This window comes from Cricetulus griseus, chromosome 7 (assembly GCF_003668045.3).
Source record: "Cricetulus griseus strain 17A/GY chromosome 7, alternate assembly CriGri-PICRH-1.0, whole genome shotgun sequence".
In the NCBI taxonomy this organism is placed as follows: domain Eukaryota; kingdom Metazoa; phylum Chordata; class Mammalia; order Rodentia; family Cricetidae; genus Cricetulus; species Cricetulus griseus.
In genome coordinates, this window is record NC_048600.1 from 85,221,266 (window position 1) to 85,241,569 (window position 20,304).

The window sequence follows — 20,304 nt, forward strand, 5'->3', positions numbered from 1 at the left end:
CGCTGAACATTGATTTCCAAAATTTCTATACCAGTTTGCACTTCCACCAGCGGTGAATAAGCGTTACTTTCCCCCCACATCCACTCTAGGATCTTTGCTCTTTTAATCATGGCCATTCTGACTTGGGTAAGCAGTTTTAATTTGCTTTTTTCTAATGGTTAAAGATGTTGAAAATTTTTCTCAGAAATGTGTGCTTCATCCTTTGGGAAATTTTTGTTTAGTTCCATACTCAATTTTGAAACTGGGTTGTCTATTTTCTTAATGTTTCGTTTTTTGAATTCTTTGTATATTCTATTTACTAATCTTTTGTCAGATGTATAGCTGGTAAAGACTTTTACCCATTCTGTAGACTGCCTTTTCACTGAAATGATCATGTCCTTTGATGTACAGAAGCATTTTAATTCTATGAGGTTCCATTTATTATTAGTCTTAATGTCTGTACTACGAATATCCTGTTCAGAAGGTGCTTTTCAGTGCCAGTGAGTTCAATAATATTCCCTACTTTCTCCTTTATCAGATTCAGGGTATCAGATCTTCTGTTGAGGTCTTTGATCCTTTTAAAGTTTTGTGCATGAGGAGAGATAAGGATTTTGTTTCATTCTTCTATATATAGCTTTTCTGTTTGTCCAGAGTTTAAATGTAGTTATTCCAGAATGGGGTGACAATGCCTTTACTATACAACACAAGCTAAAATATAAAAACTCAAGTGCCAATAACTTTTGGAGTTGTTGGCTAGTGAATTCCCATAGATGCCCCCACCAGGCTTTATAGGATATTGTCAATGTTACATTCCAGACCTTGACAGTAAGTCTCTATTGTTAAAGATATATATATATATATATATATATATATATAATATATATATATATATTTGAGTCTTAGAACATGAAGAAATCAGGCCAGTACTAACATAAAGGCTTCATGGCTATTGGTTAGCTTTCATAGTGATTGTAAGTGCTACATATGCTATCAGAAAAGGAAAGAAATAATTAGTCTTAAACAGCTGTAAATTCTGAGAGCAACCATGACTGGCCTGAAAAGATAGGCCTACTGGTGCAATAGTGGAACAAATGCCAAGGGAGTAACCAACCACTTTCTGGCTAGATTTAATTCCCACTCCACAAGATGAAATTTATATCTGGCTCTGTTATTGAGGTCAAGAATCTATGGTTACACTAGTCATAAGTCCCAGGGAAGGACTTGCCATTGTTATTATGCTATATTCTTAAACTAGCTCCTAATGACATGTCATTGCAGCTATAGATTTGTGTATCTCTTAACCTGCATCAGAGGAGATTCTTTATGCAGTGTATTGCAGATAACGCAGAATCCACTTCTGGTCAAGGTACAGAGAATATGAGACTGTGGGATGCTCAGACATAAATGGGACACTTATATTGCATCCCTTCCTCCCAAGGCTCAGGGACCATTGCAGAAGAGGAGCCAGAAAGATTTTAAGAGCCAGAGGTGGTAGATGACTACAGGGGAACAATTTTCTGGACACAGGAGAGAAGTTACAAATATTAACTCACAAAGATTGTGACAGCATGCACAAGACAGACAAAATCCCAACATGGAAAAGTTCACATGCCTGGATGAGAAGCCATTGATGACTGATAGGTCCTGGCTGAGGGGGAGGGTCAGTTTTCTCTAAGGATAGGGGCTCTAGTAGGTAAACCACCCTCCAGTGGAAGGCCGCACATCAAAGAGAATATAGGAAGCACAGATTGGGCTTTAGGGGTTTTAATAACAAAAAGAAGACAAAAAGTTGGGTGGGTAGGGGAGGAGGCATGGACCTGGGAGGTGTTGAGGGAGGAGGGAGACCATGATCAAAATATATTGCATGTGTTCATGAAATTCTCAAAAAATAAAAACATTTTTTCCAGTTCTTTGAGAATTTTGAACAATGTACTCTTCTCCTAGATAAGCCCCATGTTTCCCTCACAACTTCATATCCTCATGTCCCACTGAATTTAATTAGTGTGGCCCATATGTTAATGAGTGTGGCCCATCCCCTGGATTATGGCCAACCTATTAGGGACCATAACCCTACAGAAAACTGTTTATCCCTTTCCTAGCAGCCACTAACTTTCAATAGTCACTCAGTAGGGATGATGATTATGATCCCTCTGGAATGTTGATTGTCTTGGTCTTGTGAAGGTTCTGTGTAAGTAACCAGAGCCACTGTGAGTCCATTGACACGATAGTCCTGTCATGTTCAGATGACATAGTTGGCCTCACGCATTCAAAACTTCTGGTTTAAAGTTGGGAGTAAAATATAAATGTCCCATTGATGGTGTGTGTGTGTGTGTGTGTGTGTGTGTGTGTGTGTGTGTGTGTGTGTTTGTTATTGTCTTCTGGGAACTCTGTAGTTAAACATTTGACTCTTAACAATGTACTTGCAAAGTTCAATTTCATTCACACAGGTTATGAACTGTTTCTCTTATCTCCTCCCTATTCATTTTTATTTTGCTTCGTACATGCTGACGTGTGTTCTAATTTAATATAATTTCATTTTTACCTTCCATCTTGGTACGCATGTAAATATTGCATTGGGTCTCCTTAGAACAAGATGGGCAGTGGGTGCATAGAATGATTGAATTGGGTTTTTGTCACATTTATTTACTGATTGACTGTATGCTCAGGGGTGCATGTCACAGCATGTGCAGGAGTCAGTTAGGTTCTTTTCTTCCACCATAAGGTCCCCAAGGCTGACTTTAGGTCCTCAAGCTTGGTGGCACATCCTTTACCTGCTCTGAAGTTTTTTAAAGTAGTCTTTAGAGGGGCAGATGACTAACATCTGTAGAGTTGGATTTGTTCCCTGACCAGACCCCGGGTAGAGGCAGCTCACTTAAACTTCCCAACATTTTCCCAAAACTTGGCAAGTCACTCCAGCCTTACAGATGAGAACTGGTTCTGCAGGCCTCTGAAGACCAGCCTTATGCATAGTGCTACCTCCTGTGTGCTCAGCACTGTGCTGCCAGAACGATCAGCCTCAAACTGGCTTATTCTGTCACTCCTTCATCCACTTCCAAAGACAACTAGGAAACAGGTAACACAAGAATCTCAAGCTTGCTCAGTATCACACCGAGGATGTCTGAGTCCCTCAAGACTCACCTGTGTCCATTGCACTCAGTGGTCTGTCCCTATCCCCTCCATCCGGAGGCTTTTGAGGTAGAAAACAAAGAGATATGCATCCAGCTCTGTGCATGCCCATCCAAGCAAAGGGGCTTTAACTTCAGCAGGAGGGACTGGGATTAGAGCCAAAGTGGGACTTCTGCCCAGTAAGAGGTGCTAAGTGGAGACTGAGTCAGGGGAGGTGAGTGTGGAATTCCCTCAGAGGAGCCTTTCAGAGCAGGCCAAATCTCTAGATGTCTGAGGCTTAGTGTGGAGAATTAATGAGGCCCCTGGGAAAGTTCTGCTAAGCCTTCTTAGAAAAGGACAAATCCATGGTGTCAAATGGTCATTAAGCTCCGTTACACCCAGCTCTCTTTTTACTTGACAAATTTTGTCTTGGGCCACCAGGTGGTGATAATTCAATAGGAATAAGTTCTCTAGTCATGAGTAAATGCATTAATAGAGGGCTGGAAGGCTCTGGGGCTGAGAGCCAGAGACCTTACTTGGATTTCAGAGGCCCAACCAGTCTTGTGGACTGACTGGTTGAGGAGTGACTTGGAGGCTGAGGTCTCTGTTTCTGTCTATGTCTTGGCCACATCAGGATAGGGCCTTGCTACCCAGTGCTTATTGGGTGGTGAGATACCTTTCTCTTGGAGGTGTGGATGTGTGAAGTCAGTGATGGCTACTGAGTTCTGGTCTGTCTGGCCAGATGATTTATTTGGGGCAGGGGCCATACATCTGGCTAGTGAGCAGCACCTAATGCTAGTATTAGCCTTATACAGCAGAAGCTTGATGCCTATTTGTTGAATGAAGTGGAGGCTTCCTGGAGCTCTCCAGAGTTCGTACCTTGTTCCAGGAGCTGTCTGTGGTTCTTACTGTCATAGACCTGTATAGGAGTGTTCATGGCTGTGCTGGCTAGTTTTATGCCAACTTGGCACAAACTAGAGTCATCTGGGAAGATGGAAGCTCAACTGAGACAATGCCTCCACTGGTCTGTGGGTTAGCCACTTTCTTAATTAGTTCTTGGTGTTGGAGGGCCCAGCCCATTGTGGGTGGTCCTGGGTTGTGTAAGAAAGAAGGCTGTGAAAGTCTTGGGGATGGTCCAGTGAGCAGTATTCTTCAATGGTTTCTCTTTCTGTTCCTACCTATAGATTCTTGCCTTGATTTTCTGTTCTGACTTTTCTCCATGATGAACTGTAATCTGCAAAGTGAAACACACCCTCTCCTCCCTAAGTTTCTTTTGGTCATCACAGCACTAGAAACCTCAACTAAGACATTGGTTCTTTGTTGCTTCTTATAATTTCAGTTTCTCTTGTCGTTCAGTCTTAGGAGCTGGGGAGAGAATGTATGAGTTGGGAACACAAGGTGGAGCTAGAGGAGTGAATACAAGATTAAAGCAAGATTGGAGTACATTTGTCAAAAGGACTCTGTGGGGATGTTGGTTTCTGCTGACTGGCCCAGGAACAAGTAGATAAAGAGACAAAATATCAGTGGCATGCATGTATATGAACCAGGGGGTAGAGACAGGGAGTGGCTTGGGGCAAATGGCTCACCTTATATTGCTCTGGTATGCTCAGGAAGACCCCATGCCTGTGCCCATAATTCATCTGAGCTAAGTAACATCAGGCAGGGTGTAGGATGTCAAAGGTATGTCTCTTTCTTTTTATACAAACCCCAAGCACCCATTCCCAGGGTCCAGATATAGCACTGGTTTCCACACCATGGAGGTGGTACAGTGAGACACAAAAGCCAGTGCAAGTTCATGAGCAAGGTGTCCTGTGTCTCTCCCTCATTGTTCCCCCCTCCAGGATCTGTTTGTGAGGCAGGTGCTTCCTACACTCTTCTTCAAGTTTCTACTCCTAGCATGTCCAGCTCTCCCACCACATAGGCAGCCAGAAAGATCTTTCTGGAATGCAAACCCATCATGTCACTTTCTACAAACTCCTTCCACTGCTGTGTGGGACTCAAGGTCTTCTAACACAATCCCACATTTTGAACCTGGCTTATATCCCCTTCCCATGTGCTCTACTCTACATTTGTCTCATAGTGTCCTCAGAACCATCATGTAGTCACTCACTTAGTGCATGTGATGTCACTGTTCCTTCTACTCAGAATTCCATTCTCCTGATACACCATCTAAGATCCAGAAAAATGTGTTACCTCTTGCTGACAGCATCTCCCATTTTCCCAAAGGCAATTCCTTCTTTGTCCTCAAATAAATGATTTACTTCCTGCAGCAGAGGGCTGTGTGCTTATCTGCCTTCCCTGCACCCCATAACACAGATTCCTGAGAACAAGAATTATATCTTATTTCTCTCAATGTTCCCTTCCCCCTGTTGCCTAGTAGAGTGTCTGGCACATATTCTGGTACACAAAAAGTATCTGGAAAACTGTAAAATTCATTGAGCCCTCAGGATGGACATAGGAACCTTTCCTGTGGGGATAGACCCTTCAGTCCAGAGGATCAGTGGCTGGACAAGGACACAAGAAAAAATTCTAACACACCAAAGAGAACAGAGAAGGCATGAGACCTTCTGGCATCTGGTTGTCCACCAGTTGCTAGACTGTTCATCAGTGTTGTTTGTAAATCACCTGCTATCTTGCTCCAGCATGCTGCCCACCAGTTTCTGTCTCATTTTGGCAGAAGATTTGAGAGGAATGGTGGAGAAAGGAGAATCCATGGCAGCTACCCTTTTCTGTCTCTGCTTTGGGGCAAGAGAGCATTTTCTGGACATGCTGCTACACCTCCATAGCTGCTCTGGGTCTTTCTGGACAGTCCCTCCTTCCTGTGTCTTATTTTTGCTGGAGAATGTCACTTAGACTGACAGCCCTGGCTTCTGGATGTTGGTCATTCATCACCTCGTGTTCTGCAGCAGTGCGAAGGATCCTGGCTTCCTGCGCCAGTTAATTTGGGATTGCATCACTATCCTTCGTTTTGTGTCTCAGGTTTTCCTAATTGGATGTGGCCCATCCCCTTTCTGAAGTTCCCTGTGGTTGAATATTATGGTGGTTTTGGTTTTGCTGACTAGCCCTTGAGCATTGCAGCTTTCTTTCTAAAATACAGTTGGCTTTTAATTGACATATAACAATTCTGTATATTTATAAGTTATTTCAGTATTGTTGTTTGTACCAGCCAAGACCTCAGTACCAGGACACCTGAATCAACCTCTGCCCTGTTCTACCCACAGAGACCCACAGCACTGACCATAGTGTCCTTGCAAAGCAGCCATTATTAGCTCTTTGTGAGCCAGTGTTGCTCCCTGCTGAGAAGTCTGAAGGTTTCTATTGGGTCATTTTGGTGACTCCTTGGTGAAATGAACCCTTTCACATCATTTGGTTCTTATGGAGGAGGATCTTGAATCCTAGAAAGATGGGTGGGGGCTTGGTGCAGGAACACACTTCACACATGTCTGCTACTTGCAGGATGCTAATTACCTTCTGGACCCTGGTGCTTGGAAGAGGAATGTTTAAAACACATTCAGAGTGTGGCAAACTTCAGCAATTCATTATGCCAAGATCTTGTGCCAATAGGAAATAAAAAGCCCTTCCTGAGAGACCTGGCTGAACTCAGCAATCGATCTCTGTGCGATTGTTAAGGGGAATGAATTGTCCTGTGGCCATTCCTGCTTTGGACTGTGATAGTCACCTCAGACCATTCCAATGAGTCAGATTAGGGCTGGGTGCACCAAGGCCAACCTGACGGTGGCTCTAGGTCCTTCACAGCATGGCAGGATGGTGAAAAGATGCTTCTTGGACTCTGAAGAATAATTGTAAGGGGAGCGAGGGCAGAGAGGTGCTGGATACGCCACTCTGATGAAGCAATGGGACCAGGTACAAGCTTCTCCCTGGAGTGGAGAAATGAAAATACCAGAATCTTTGGTTTGACAAATATAAAAAGGTCATTTCTACAGAGGTCATTGATGAACTAACACTTGAGGAGAGATGGAACTCAAGCAGAACAGTGACGCTTAGTTTATAGCAGGAGCACTGGGCTTCCTGTACCAATAACTCATGGGTCAGGTGTGCAGGGAGACAGGGATGAAGACGGGGCTCTTCTGGGACTCTGGCTGTGGAGACTGGTCACAAAGTAGTTGCTTATGGATCTATGTGATAACTGCTCTGATGTGTGAGCATGACCTGCAGATGATTTAAAGAGGAGCGCCTAAGAAAGTCAAGCTAGAAGGAGAAGGATCTGTATAGAGAGTTTTGAAGGATGGAGAGGGTCTAAGAAGAACAGGAGGAGGCAATGGAGAGAAGGCAGCATAGGTATCTGGAGGGAACCTTCAAAGGCCTGAAGTCAGATGGGCAGAAGAGGGCTGCTGTGAGTTGATGGTGAGTCCAAGGGAGGTTAGAGGCATACGTGGTAGAAGACGGTGTCCTGAAAGGCATCATGGGAGACAGGAAGTCTAAAGTGGGGAGCTGATAGCACAGCATGGTAGAGGTCAATTCAGTCAGAATTATGATTAAGAAAGATTTTCCTGGCTACAGTGGGTAATTATGATCATATAGGGGTATAACTGAGGTGAGACGGGAGTTATTGTGACATTTCTCTTGGCAACTGCTTCCTGCCATCTCACAAAATCAAGCTGTAACAGTTAGATAGATAGAAGGGGACTAACCCAGCCAAAGCAAGGATCCTTGGGGGCTCTCATAAATTTTACTCTGTCACAAAAAGATGGGCTTTGGGGAGCTGCACTGGAGAGACAGAAGAACAGAGAAGTTAGCTGGCCAGGCTTGGAGATATGACTTCCAGGCTCATACATGGAGTGCTTTGTCCTCCGCAATGCACTGCAGACTGACCCAGTGTGACTCTGTGGGAGGAGGGCCTTGCAGGTGGAGGCAGAGGGTTAATGGCTGCTGCTGAGTTGTGAGAGAGAGCATTTTGCAGGAATGTATGGAAAGGAGGCATCTCTATACAGCTAAATTCCTTTATTAACTTAATGAGTCTGGCTGCTTTCCTGGAAATGCAAGTGCTGTTTGGCACCATCGCCGCCTCAGAAAGGGTGTCATTAAACTGAGGATCTGGAGGAACGCACAATAGTGATAAACGAAGCTGCTGGGGAGACTGCACAGCCACACGCAGACTTTGCAAGATCTTCGGAATAGAGAATGCTCTTGCTATGAGACCTGAACCCAGTTACTGGAACTGGAGGTGTAGAAAGTAATGAAAGTAATTGTCAAGGTAATTCCATCCAAACAGGCAATGTTTGGTGCTGCCAAGGTCACTAGTGTTGAAGTCACTTAAAAGTTGAAGGACAGACTTCCAAGATATAAAACATGCTCTTCTCAGATTTCTCTGCCCTGATGTACCTTCAAGTCTGTTTATTTTGTCGGGGGGGGGGCGTGGTTTCAAGCTGAAGATCAGAAAAGCAAAGCAGCCAAACCAGTAGCTCTTACCTCCTACTAAGCTGAGATGGCAATGCTGCCTGTCTCCACGAATCCTCAGAGACAATTCTCTCCATGAATCCTCTCAAAGGCTCTCGTTGTCTGTCTGGAAACTAACTCTTACATGAGACCCTTTGCTTCTTCCCTTTATACCTCACTAGTGCTGGGATTAAAGGTGTGTTCTCTGTTTCTCTTTTATACTGATTCACTCTCATGTAGGCCTGGGTGGCCTTGAACTCACAGAGATCCATCTGCCTGTCTCCTGAGTCCTAGGATTAAAGGTGTGTACCCCTACTGCCTGGCTCTATGGCTGTGGTTAGCTTTGCATTTTGATCTCCAATGGTTTATTAAATCATAAATAATTCCTAAAAGGTGTGGTGGTCAGTGGCTTTATTAGGTCATAAAAATATATCACCATAATTCCCCTTTTTTGTCTAATACAAAAGAAGAAGGCTACAACTATATAAAAACTATATACAAGTACAATAAGTGTATGCAAGTATATACAGGCAATAAGTACATCAACAATATCTAGTCCATTTGCATTTGACAAATTCAGGGAAAACATTCCATTATCTATTCTATCTTGGTGAGGCTAAAGTCTTGCACCTAATCAAGTCTGTTTTCTACTCCTTTGGAGTGCTGGGAATTGGACCCCAGACCTTGTATTATGCTGGGAAAGAATTCTACAGCGCTACACCTACAATCTTGAGGCTGGGTTTTAAAGGACAAGAACTAAATGTCATGGCTTTGGTTTTTAAGTGTGTGTGTGTGTGTGTGTGTGTGTGTGTGTGTGTGTGTGTGTGTGTGTGTATGCATGAAGTGTGCTCACTTGTGAGTGTATGAAGGCCAGAGGATGACTTTAGGTGCCTATCTTTGTTTCTCTCCGTCTTATTTTTGAGGCAGGGTCTCTCACTGAGTCTGGAACTCATTGTTTTGGCTAGCTGAGTAGGAAGTTGTCAGGATTCCTCTGTTTATGCTTCCCTAGTATTGGGATTGTAGGTGCATGCTGCCATGGCCAGTGTGTGTGTGTGTGTGTGTGTGTGTGTATGTGTGTGTGTGTGTGTGTGTGTGTGTGTGTGTGTGTGTGTGTATGCGCATGCATGCATCAAAGAATAAGTATTTCGTAAACCATCGGTATTGTACATTGTGTTTTATATAATTTTATGACAGAACTCTAAAGAAAGTTTATATGTTTTAGGGTACCTCCACCATATTTGATTATATATTTACTAATTTTTCCAAAATATAATGTCAATCATATTCTTACTAATGATAAAAAGGAAGCCTGTTTATTCAGCAGTATCCAGTATTGGATTTATTTGTTGTATTATACCTGTTGGTATTTAAAAAAAAAAGTCAGCTAAATTTGCTCCTAATAATGATGTTCATGCCAAATAAATTAGGTCCCTTCTTCACACTAAAGATATGCACACACAAAATAAAAAATAGACAAACATCCAAAGAAAAGATGACAGAAGAATCAAAATCCAGATAGCACAGTTTTAACTGAAATGGGCATGTGGGAATCCAATTCAAGAATCTGCTGACCCTGATGATAACCCCTTATTTTCTTTCCATTTTAGAGATGAGAAAACCGAGGCATAGAGGTATTCAGACGTTTCTCCCAAGGGAGAAAGCTTGAAATTGGAGGATCTATTGGAATTCTGGGTTTATATTGTTATGGGGCACCTTCTGTCTCTGAGTTGAATTTCATTTTGAGAATTGGGTGTGGACATCTCACATCAATAAAACCTTCGCTGGTAATGTCAACTAAAAGGCTTCCTTTGAATCCACGGGATGCTAGGTTCCCCAGGAGCTTCTGCTGCAGAAGGAATGGGACCAAGTGGCTGTAAAACCTCTCTTTTTCCTGGCCCCCTGCTCTGGGTAGGACATTCTCTGAGTCCTCACAGTAACTCACCAAGTTGGAAAAGGGGGTCCAGAGAGGGCAGGAGCTTGTAAGGCCACTCAGCTGGTAGGCTGTGGACACAGGACTGAAGTCAGATTATTGTATGTGTTCCCTTATACATCTCTCTTGCCAGCTAGGAAAGTGTGTGTAGGGGATTCACATGAAATCAGGTTTGCGCTCAGCCCAGCTGGGAAGCATCCGTGGCTCCCCCACTCACTCTTGGCTCCCATCCCAGGCAACACTTCCACATGGTTGGGTGCTCTGATAAAAGTTTTATTTTTCAATTACATGCTCATTGTAACAAATCCAACAACACAAAGGCAGATAAAGTAGGCAGAGAAAGGGCTCCCACCTCCAAGTCTCAGTCCTAGCTCTCAGTTTTGGCTGTGTTCAATGCTGCTAGAGCAGCAGGCTCAGAGACCAGCATTTCCAGGCCCCATTCTGTGGCTTACTGATGCTACAACCTGGGAACTATTGCTTCACTTACTGGGAGCCTCAGTTTCCTCATCTGCAAAATGGGGATTAAGATACTTATCTCACCAGTTTGCTGCTCGGTTTAAATATTTAGATGTGTGTCTGGAAAGGAACAAGCATTTGATAAACCATTAGCTATTTTTATTATGTGTGGTGTACAAACCTAAAATGAGTATTAACACTCTCCACACTGTGCCAGAGCCTCCTTTTTACTTTACAATATGTTGACATCTCTTTCCAAGTCTGTACATATGGTGCTTCTTAAACAGCAGTGTAGAATTGTGTTGGTAGGATAGACCACAAGTTACTCATTCTGATGCACATATTTAAATTATTTCCACTTTCAATTATTCATTACATTTTTATTGTTTAAAACAACTTTTGTTCCTTTTATTAATAATTTATTTAACTTTATTTTATGTGCATTGGTGTCAAGCTGTCAGATCCCAGGAACTGGAGTTACAGACAGTTGTGAGTTGCTATGTGGGTGCTGGGAAATGAGCCCAGGTCCTTTGAAAGAGTAGCCTGTGCTCTTAACTGCTGAGCTATCTCTCCAGCTCCTCTTTTTATTATGTATATTTGTATGTGTCCCTCAGAGGCTGGAAGAGGGCATCAGATCTCTGAGCTGGAATTACATACAGTTGGGAGCTGCCATGTGGGTGCTAGGACTCAAACCTGGGTTCTCTGCAAAAGCAACCAATGCTTTTAACCCCTGAGCCACTTCTTCAGGCACTTAAAACAATTTTTAAATTTAAATATATTTGACCATATTCTTCCCCTCCCCCAAGTCCTTCCAGGTCCCACCCTCTTCCCTCCCCACCCAACTTTAAGTTCTTTCCCAAAGAACAATCAAAATCCCAATATACCATTAAAAACCATTAAAAGTGGATGGAGAGATGGCTCAGCAGTTAAGAGCACTGGCTTCTCTTCCAGAGGACCCATGTTCAATTCCCAGCACCCACATGGCACCACACAACATCTGTAGCTCCAGTACCAGGGGATATGATGCCCTCTTATGGCCTCCAAGGACACCAAGCAACCAAGTGGTGCACATATGCACATGCAGACAAAACATTCATACCCATAAAACATAAAATCACATTAAAATTCTAAATAAAAAGATCACAAACAGTAGTATACTTTGTGATTTACATAATTTTATTAGTAGAACAAGATTGTGAAGGAAAGTTAAAGGATTTAGAATACAGACATAAAATTTTATTGTATATTGTATAAAATCTTACCAAAATATGGTGCCAATCGTCTCATTGATGAATTAAATAAGGAAGACTGCTTCCACAATCCTATCCAACACTGGATTTACTAATTTGCCCCTATTATATTAAAGAAATGCCCACTCAGTTTGTTCATAATTCAGGCAGTCATACAAAAGTAAGTCAAGTAACTGCTTCACAACTACAAATATGTGTGCATACAAAATCAAAGACACAAACATTCAAAGATAAAGGTGACAAAGGAATCATCATCTGTCTGAATAACACAACTTTTAACTCAAATGGGCATGCAGAAGCCGAATTCAAGCACCTCATGACCTTATGATATCCACAAAATTTCATCCCGTTTTAAAGATGAGAAAACTGAGATATAGAGGGATAAAGAGGTTTGCCATAGTCAGACAGCTGGTAAGTGTTAGAATTGAGAAGCAAACCCCATATCATCCAGACATCAGCATCTGACCTGTGTGGTCAGCCATGCTCCATCCATGAAGCAGTTCATCTCTGTGCTGGATCTGAAGAAGCTTTGAAATATGGCAGCTCTTCTAGCCTGGGACACAGATTTCCAAGAGGCTCATCTCTGCCACACTTTCTGCAAACTTTAGGCAATTCTCCCATCTGCAATGCAAAGGGGATATGTGGAGATAGGAAGATATCTGGGCTAGCAGAAAACACTCTTGTTCCTCTTTGCTCCTGAGGATGGAGAGAGCAGGATGCAGGCGACAGGACAATTCCTCCTCATACTGCATTAACGTCCCTGTACATTTATTTCAAATAGCCCATAACTCCTGCTTTCATTTCTGCACGTGCCTATCAGTGTAGTAAATCCTGAGCACTCTGCCTTTTTTTCCTTGTAACAAAATAGAATCAGAGTTTCTTGTGTTCAAAAGCTAAGTGTCCATAAATCAGAACCTCTTGAATCGGAAGATGTATGTGGATCCATGAAGACACGGCTTTGAATTATTTATCAAGAAGGGGTGCTACATGGAAACTGGGGTTCATCCAGCTCTGTGGCAAAATGGATGGCTTCTTAATACGCATTTGCAATTAAGAGGGGACCTTATGTGACTTTAATGGACTACTCATTGTCTGGTACTTTCTCACCCTTCCATTCTCCTTATGTCACAAGCTGCAGTCACTTACTTGTATTCAGAGATCCCTCAAGCATCTTCATGGGCTAGCTAGAGCTGCCTATCTTGCAAAAAGTCAAGCAATTGGAAATAGTGTGTTATTGAGTGTGATAGCTAATACTGATTGTCAACTTCACAGGATGTAGAACCATCTAGGAGACACACCTCTTTGCACGTTCATTGAGGGTGGTTCTAGACTGGGCTGATTAAGATTGGAAGACCTACCTTAAATGCGGGTGACAACATTCAGTGAACTAGTCCCACAAATGAATACAAAGAAGACTAAAGCTGAGCATCAGTGTTCACAGTTCCGATTCCTGACTGCAGGTGCAGTGTGACCAGCTGCTATACACTCTTGCTTCTGGGTCACTTCTGCTAATGGTGGACTGCATCCTTGGATTGTGAGCCAAATCAGCTCTTTCTTCCTTAAATCATGTTTGTCATGTATTTTGTCTTGGCAATAAGAAAATTAACTAATATAAAAAGTAGATTCTGAGAGCGTGGTTTGATTTTGCAATAAATTTGACCATGTGGTTCTTAGCCCCTGGGGACTGATTTGCTAGAGGTATGTGGAAGGGTTTGAAACTTTAGGCTTAAAAATCCCTAGAATTCTGCAATCAGAATTTGATGGTCCATTATGGTCGGAGTTTGACAGTCCAAAATGCTAGAATTGTGGACAGTGGAGGTTCATGAGCTTTCAGAGTGATACAAAGAAATAGGATAGAGGCCATTCCTATTATATTGTCCTCGTCTCTGTCTGTCTGTCTGTCTGTCTGTCTGTCTGTCTGTCTGTATTTCTCTTCTCTGTGTGTGTGTTTATGTACATGTGCATGTGCATGTGCACACATATGAGGGGGATGTGTGTACTTGTAAGCCAGAGGTCAACTTTGGAAGTAGATGGCTCCCCAGGAACCATCTACTATTTTATTATTTATAAAAGGCTTCTCATTGGCTTGATGCTCACCAAGTAGGCTAGACTCCTTGATGGTGATATATCTTTCTACTTCTTCAGTGCTGGGATGACAAGAACACACAACCATTTCCAAATTTCATTTTTTAATGAGAACTCTAGGAATTGAGATCAGTTTCTCAAGCATGTGTGATGAATACTTTATGCAATGAGCTATCTCCCAGCCCATCATTCATATCATATTTCCAATGAGCTCTCTCCCCAGTCCACCATTCATATCATATTCTAGAGAAGAATATGGCTACATTCTGCTTGTGGCCTGATAGATAAAGTAAGGGTGAATTGAAAAGTCATGGACTACTTTGTTTGGTGGAGGAAATGTCAAGGCTATGGAATGGCTTCTGTCCACTGCTCTCTACAGTGAGGAAGATCAGCAGTGAAGCAGAAAGACACTAAAATGGACAAAGTAAAAGGCAAGTTAAATAGAGTGAGTTTAAAGTTATAAGTAAAGCAGGTCCATAAGCATCTGCAACTGTTGGTGAGACTCCTGATATTAAAGACAGACCCAATTCTGCTTACACCAGGGGAACAGAAAGGGTGTCTCTGCAGCAAGACCCAACTATAGAATGCTCCATCCTGTGAAAATGAAAAGGAAAAAATGGAGAATGATGCTCAAGGAGTTCCTGCCCCAAAGAAACTGTATAGGTTCACATAGGCCACTGCAGCTTTGGTCCAAGGCATCCAGGCTACACCTGCCACTTGCAGCAGAACTTGGGGTCATTGTCCATGTAGCTGTGGTCTTGGAAGGTAGGGACTGTGGAGTCTGACTTCAAGGTTCCCGAGAATTGTTGGGGCCAAACAATGTGTGGTAAGGGAAGAATCCTTGCAAGGAGGCTCTGAGGGACCACTGTGTGGATCTATGAAGGCCACACCTAAGTTGCATGGTGACCTGAGGATGTTGGACATGCCAAGGGTATCTACTAAGGAAATATTCAGGCAGAAGAACTGGACAGACAGGGCTGCTTATGCCCTTTTGATGTCCTATGGTTCCATCACAAGTCCCAGATACCCAGCATGGAACTGCAGGATTTGGTGTTCTTTCTGTTGGAAGTCATCTTGCTTTGATCTGAGCCTTCCTCAGTATGACCTCTTCCTTTTAGACTAAGAGTGTTTTTTTTTCTGTTCCATTGCATATTGGAAGTGAATAACTTTTTTTATATTACAGGGGCTTATATTTAAAATGTTGCCCAAGTTTTAGAAATGACTGTAATTAAACATTTTTTAGAAGTCTTGCAACATCTAAAGACTAGGCAGACATTTGAGATTGAACTGAATGCAATTTTATATTATGAGATGATTAGGGGGCATGGCTTAAAGGTGATGTTAGGTGTCAGGTTGACAAGGGATGGACTTAACGATGGTTAATGTTAATTGTTAATTTGAGAGGACCTATAATTACCTAGAAAACTCTTGGGCGTGTCTGTGAGGAAGGTTCTATATTGGTTATTGAAGTGAAAAGATCCATCCTAGATGTGGTGGAATCATCTCATGGGCTGGGATTCCAGGTTTATAAAAGTGAAGGGAGCCAAGCATCAGCAATCATCTCTCTGCTTCCTTAAAATGGACACTGTGTGACTAGTTGTTTCCTGCTTCTGCTCACGATGCTTCCCACCATGATGGGCTGTACTTACAAACTGATCCAAAATAAGTCCTCCCTTTCTTAAGCTGCATGTTTCAAACATTTTGCTATAGAAATGAGAGAAAGTGACGCATCCTGGATGAGGGATTGACTATTTCAGTGCCCAGGGGCCAAGGGGGGGCATGTCTGGCCAGTGCAATGTGTCTGGCTTATAATACTTAATTTTCAGCATAGTATGTGAATGTGGATGACTTGGATGAAGATTTCAGAGGAAGATGCCTTATTGACTTTGTGGGTGACACAGACCTGGGAGTTACAGTGAGCACCTAATAGTTATTCAGCATCCAAAAGGATTTTGGTAGGTTGGCAGGTTTACCAGAAATGAACAAGATGCCAGGACATAAGGATAAATTTAAAGAGTTACTAATAGGCTGTGCATGAATCAATGACTTATCGGGCTGGAGTGATGGGGAGGAAGAGTCACCAGTGAGTGAGGTGTTGAGTGGGCTTCTCCATGTGTTCTGGCTTTCCATATGCCCAGCTTCAGGGAAGCTTGTCTTACAAGACTTAGGAACACAGACTTTTGTTCATCAATCCTTGGTTGCAATCCTGCCTTCCACTTAGCAGGCTCTCTGTTGCATTTGCTGAATTATGAACATGCATTCTGTGTTTCACTTAGAATATTCTTTGCTCCAAACTAATTCCTTCTTTTTCTGTGGTTTTGGAATTGAACCCAGGGCCTTGCAATGCTAGGCAAGTACTCAACTACTGAGAAACATCACCAGGCTCTTTAAATGATTAGTTTACTGGACTAAACTCAGGAATCAGCAACTTCTAGGGCACTTGTCCTAGCAGCTCATACTACAGAGGATATTGTATTGGTTGACTTTTCATGTAGCCCATGCTGGCCTCAAACTTGCTATGTAGCTAAGGATGGCTTCAAACATCTGATCCTCCTGCCCCCACTTCTCAAGTACTAAAATTATGAGTGTGCTACCACATCTAGTAATGTCATGCTAGGGACTGTACTAAAGGTTTATGTGAGTGCTAGGCAAGCACTCTACCAAGAGAACTACATCTATGCACACTGCTCTTAATTATAGTATTTCTTATACCATGAACACATTATACATCTTTTATTATATTACCCTGTCAGGTGGAAAGCTTGGCAATAACAGGGCTTGGTTTTGATTAATCTCTGACTCATCAATACATCCTGAATTCTTGATGCTCAATATAAGTTCATGGACCTAATGGGTGAGAAGTGCTGGACCATGACTTTAATTTCCAACAAAGCTCAATGGTCTGAGAATTGGAGATGGGACAAACAGTCAAGGACCTTGACTACAGTGGGTGAAATATAGTGAATGAGTTCAAGAGATTCCAGTGTATGGCAGGTGGGACAGAGTTTGAAGGGGGTTAAGTGAAACAGGAGCTGGGATGTTGGTTGGATGAAACAAGTAGGGTCGATTTCCAAGCTCAGAGCATCCTTTGAGCTTGGAGGTAGACTTGGGTCTTCTGACTCTAAACCTAGTCCATTGTGTCTATGTTACAGCCATGCATGAGGCATGGGAGGTGGAGTTCAGGACTATGACAGGGCCCTGGATCTTAGAAAATGTGGCATGGCATGGCATGTCAGATATCTTAGGTGTTGAATAATAAGCCAAGCAGTGGTAGTGCACAACGTTAATCCCAGCACTCAGGAGGCAGAGGTAGGTGGAACTCCGTGAGTTTGAGGCCAGCCTGGTCTACAGAGTAACCTCCCCCCAAAGAAACCTATCAGGAGATAGGTGTAGGCATATATTAAGGAGACCTTAGACTGTAAGTAGCAGAAACCAACACAAAGCAGGATTAAGTCAAAGAGGCAATGCATTGTCTTCCAGTGTTCTAGAAAGAGCAGATTAGATAGGCTGGGCAGAGACAGGGACACAGCTGGGTCTAACTACAATCAGAACCAAGATTTTCTCTTCTTTTAATCTTTTAAAAATTTATGCCTCTTCTCCTTCCTCTCCTCCCACTACTTCTTCCTACATCATCCACCCCCACAATCCACCCCTCCTGGTATTAGCTCAGAAAGATGCAGGCCTCCCAGGGGCTTCAGCAAAGCATGGCATATCAAATTTCTATAAGACCAAACACCTCTCCCTGTATCTGGGCTGGGCAAGAAAATCCAGCATGAAGAATAAATTCCCAAGAGCCTGTCAAAGCACCAGCCCCTGTTCCCATAGACAACTTTCACATATATCCAGAAGGCCTAGTTTGGTTCCATGCAGGTTCCCTGGTTGTCACAGAACCAAGATTTTAATGCCAACAACTCATTCTCTCCTTCCCTCCTTTTTCCCCTCCTTCCCTTCTCCCACCTCTCCCATTCTTCTCTTATCCCATCCCTTGCCTCTTGCACACATTTGTTCCATTCATTGTTCCCATGATGACTGTTTTCTTCCTGTGCATGTCACATGGCAGCCATGGGTGTTTTTTTCAGAGCTTTAGGCACTAAAGAGGATGGCTCCAAGGAAGAAGCCTGTTGCTCAGAGGCTTCGAGGTTCTTACTCCTTGATCACCACATGCCATGAGGTCAGGGAAAAAAGAGCTCATAGAGTGGTAAATAATAGACATTTATGAGAATCCAAACAGCAGTTGTGATGACTATGGCTAAGGACAGGTACAGCTGACTCACTCTGGGAATTCATAGGCTCACCTGCTGGAAAGTCTGAGTGTGAAATGATGCCAATGCCAGGTCAACCCAGTGGCTCTAGTGCATTTTTGAAGGTCCCTCCTCACCCTGTCTCTGTCTTCAGGAGTACTTACTTTGTGAAATCAAGACCAAGCTTCAGTTTGCAGCTACCTATCCATGTGGAAAATCTGAGAGGAAGAAGAAACCTTCTAGAAGGTTTTTCATAATTACTAAAAGGTTTTATTACCTGATTCTCCCATAGAACCTTACTCTTCGTTTCCCTGGCTTGAACTGGGCCACATTTTTTTTCAAACAAATATGTAGCCAGGAGAGTCTACATAGATGGGTTTAGTTCTGCTCATGAGTGAGCCTGTAGCCAGGAGACTGGGATTGCCCTTTTAGAATTATTATACTTCTGAATTTCTTGAGTACTAGCTAGTGGGAGCTAATAGTTAGCTTATCCTATGTAACGAAATACCTAAAAAATCAGGAGCCAAAATTATAATCTATCTACTTAGAATTTTCTGGGTTAGTAGTCTTGACTGTGTTTGACAAATGCTTCTTCTATTCAACTTGGATCTCCTCTGCATCTGTGGGCAGTGGATGGGTTAGTGAGAGTTGAACTCAGCCTGTGCTGAGTGGCTTCGGTAACTAATACCCTCTCCTCATGATTGTCATTTTCCAGTAGGCTACCCTGGGCTCATGAAATTAACTTGAGGTTCCAAGACCTATAAAAGAGGACAGGTCTAGTGCATAAACAATTTTCAAGTATCTTCCTACCTTCCTGATTTACACTTGTCACTGTCCTCACATTAGAGCAAGACCAGCATCAGGTGGGAGTAAGATAACTCAAGGGGGCACACATGAGAGAAAGGGAAAACATAGGGTCCATAAATGTGCCTCATCAAAGAGAACCATGATGCTGGGAGAAAGCAAGTTTTGACCATAGGACAAAAAGGGAAGGAATGTTCTAGAAAAAGTAAGGGTGAAAGAGAGAGATTATACAACACTGGGACGAGTGGGTGAAACATTTGGATGCAGCAAAAATTTGGGGACAACAAGGCATAATTTCATGAGGCAAGGGGTCAGGAGAGCACAGGAGTTTGCATTTGAACTTGAAAGAAGACCAACTTAACACCTGAGCAGTGCCAGGCTCAGAATTAAATATGGGGCATGTATTGTTTCACTTAATTCTTGAGTTTGCAGATGAGGAAACAGGCTTGAAGGAGTTCAGCAGCTTCCTTAAGGAAGTCTAACTTCAGACTCATGGTTTCTGACTTTCAGGTCTGAAGAAAGTGGCAGTTGATTGAAGAAAGAGGAGGAAACTGGTGGATCAAGAGTACTGATGTCACCTTTGTGTTGGGCAGAGTGGGCCTGGATGTGAAAAACTTCAGTCCAGAGAACTAAGACCCATGTCCAAGTTCTCAGAGTTCATGAGTGCAGAGCCCAGGCTCCTGAGTACTGTGACAACAGGCAAAGGGCTGTCTGTGGAGACCTGCACGAGGGCTTTACGATTCCCCCATAGAAAGTATGTGAGGGCTTAGAACCACTCACCAAAGGTTTAACTGTGTATTTTAATTCATCTTCAAAGTACCTGGGGATAGATTTTAGAGTTGAAGAAACTGAGGATAATCAATTATCTTGTAAGTGCTTATTTGATCACACACACACACACAGACACACACAGACACACAGACACACAGACACACACACACACACACACACACACACACACACGTAACCAGGATACAGGCAAACTTGGTAAGGTCTGATCTCAAAGCCCACTATTGTTTTTTAAATTAATTTTTATTTAAATTAAAAAATATTATTT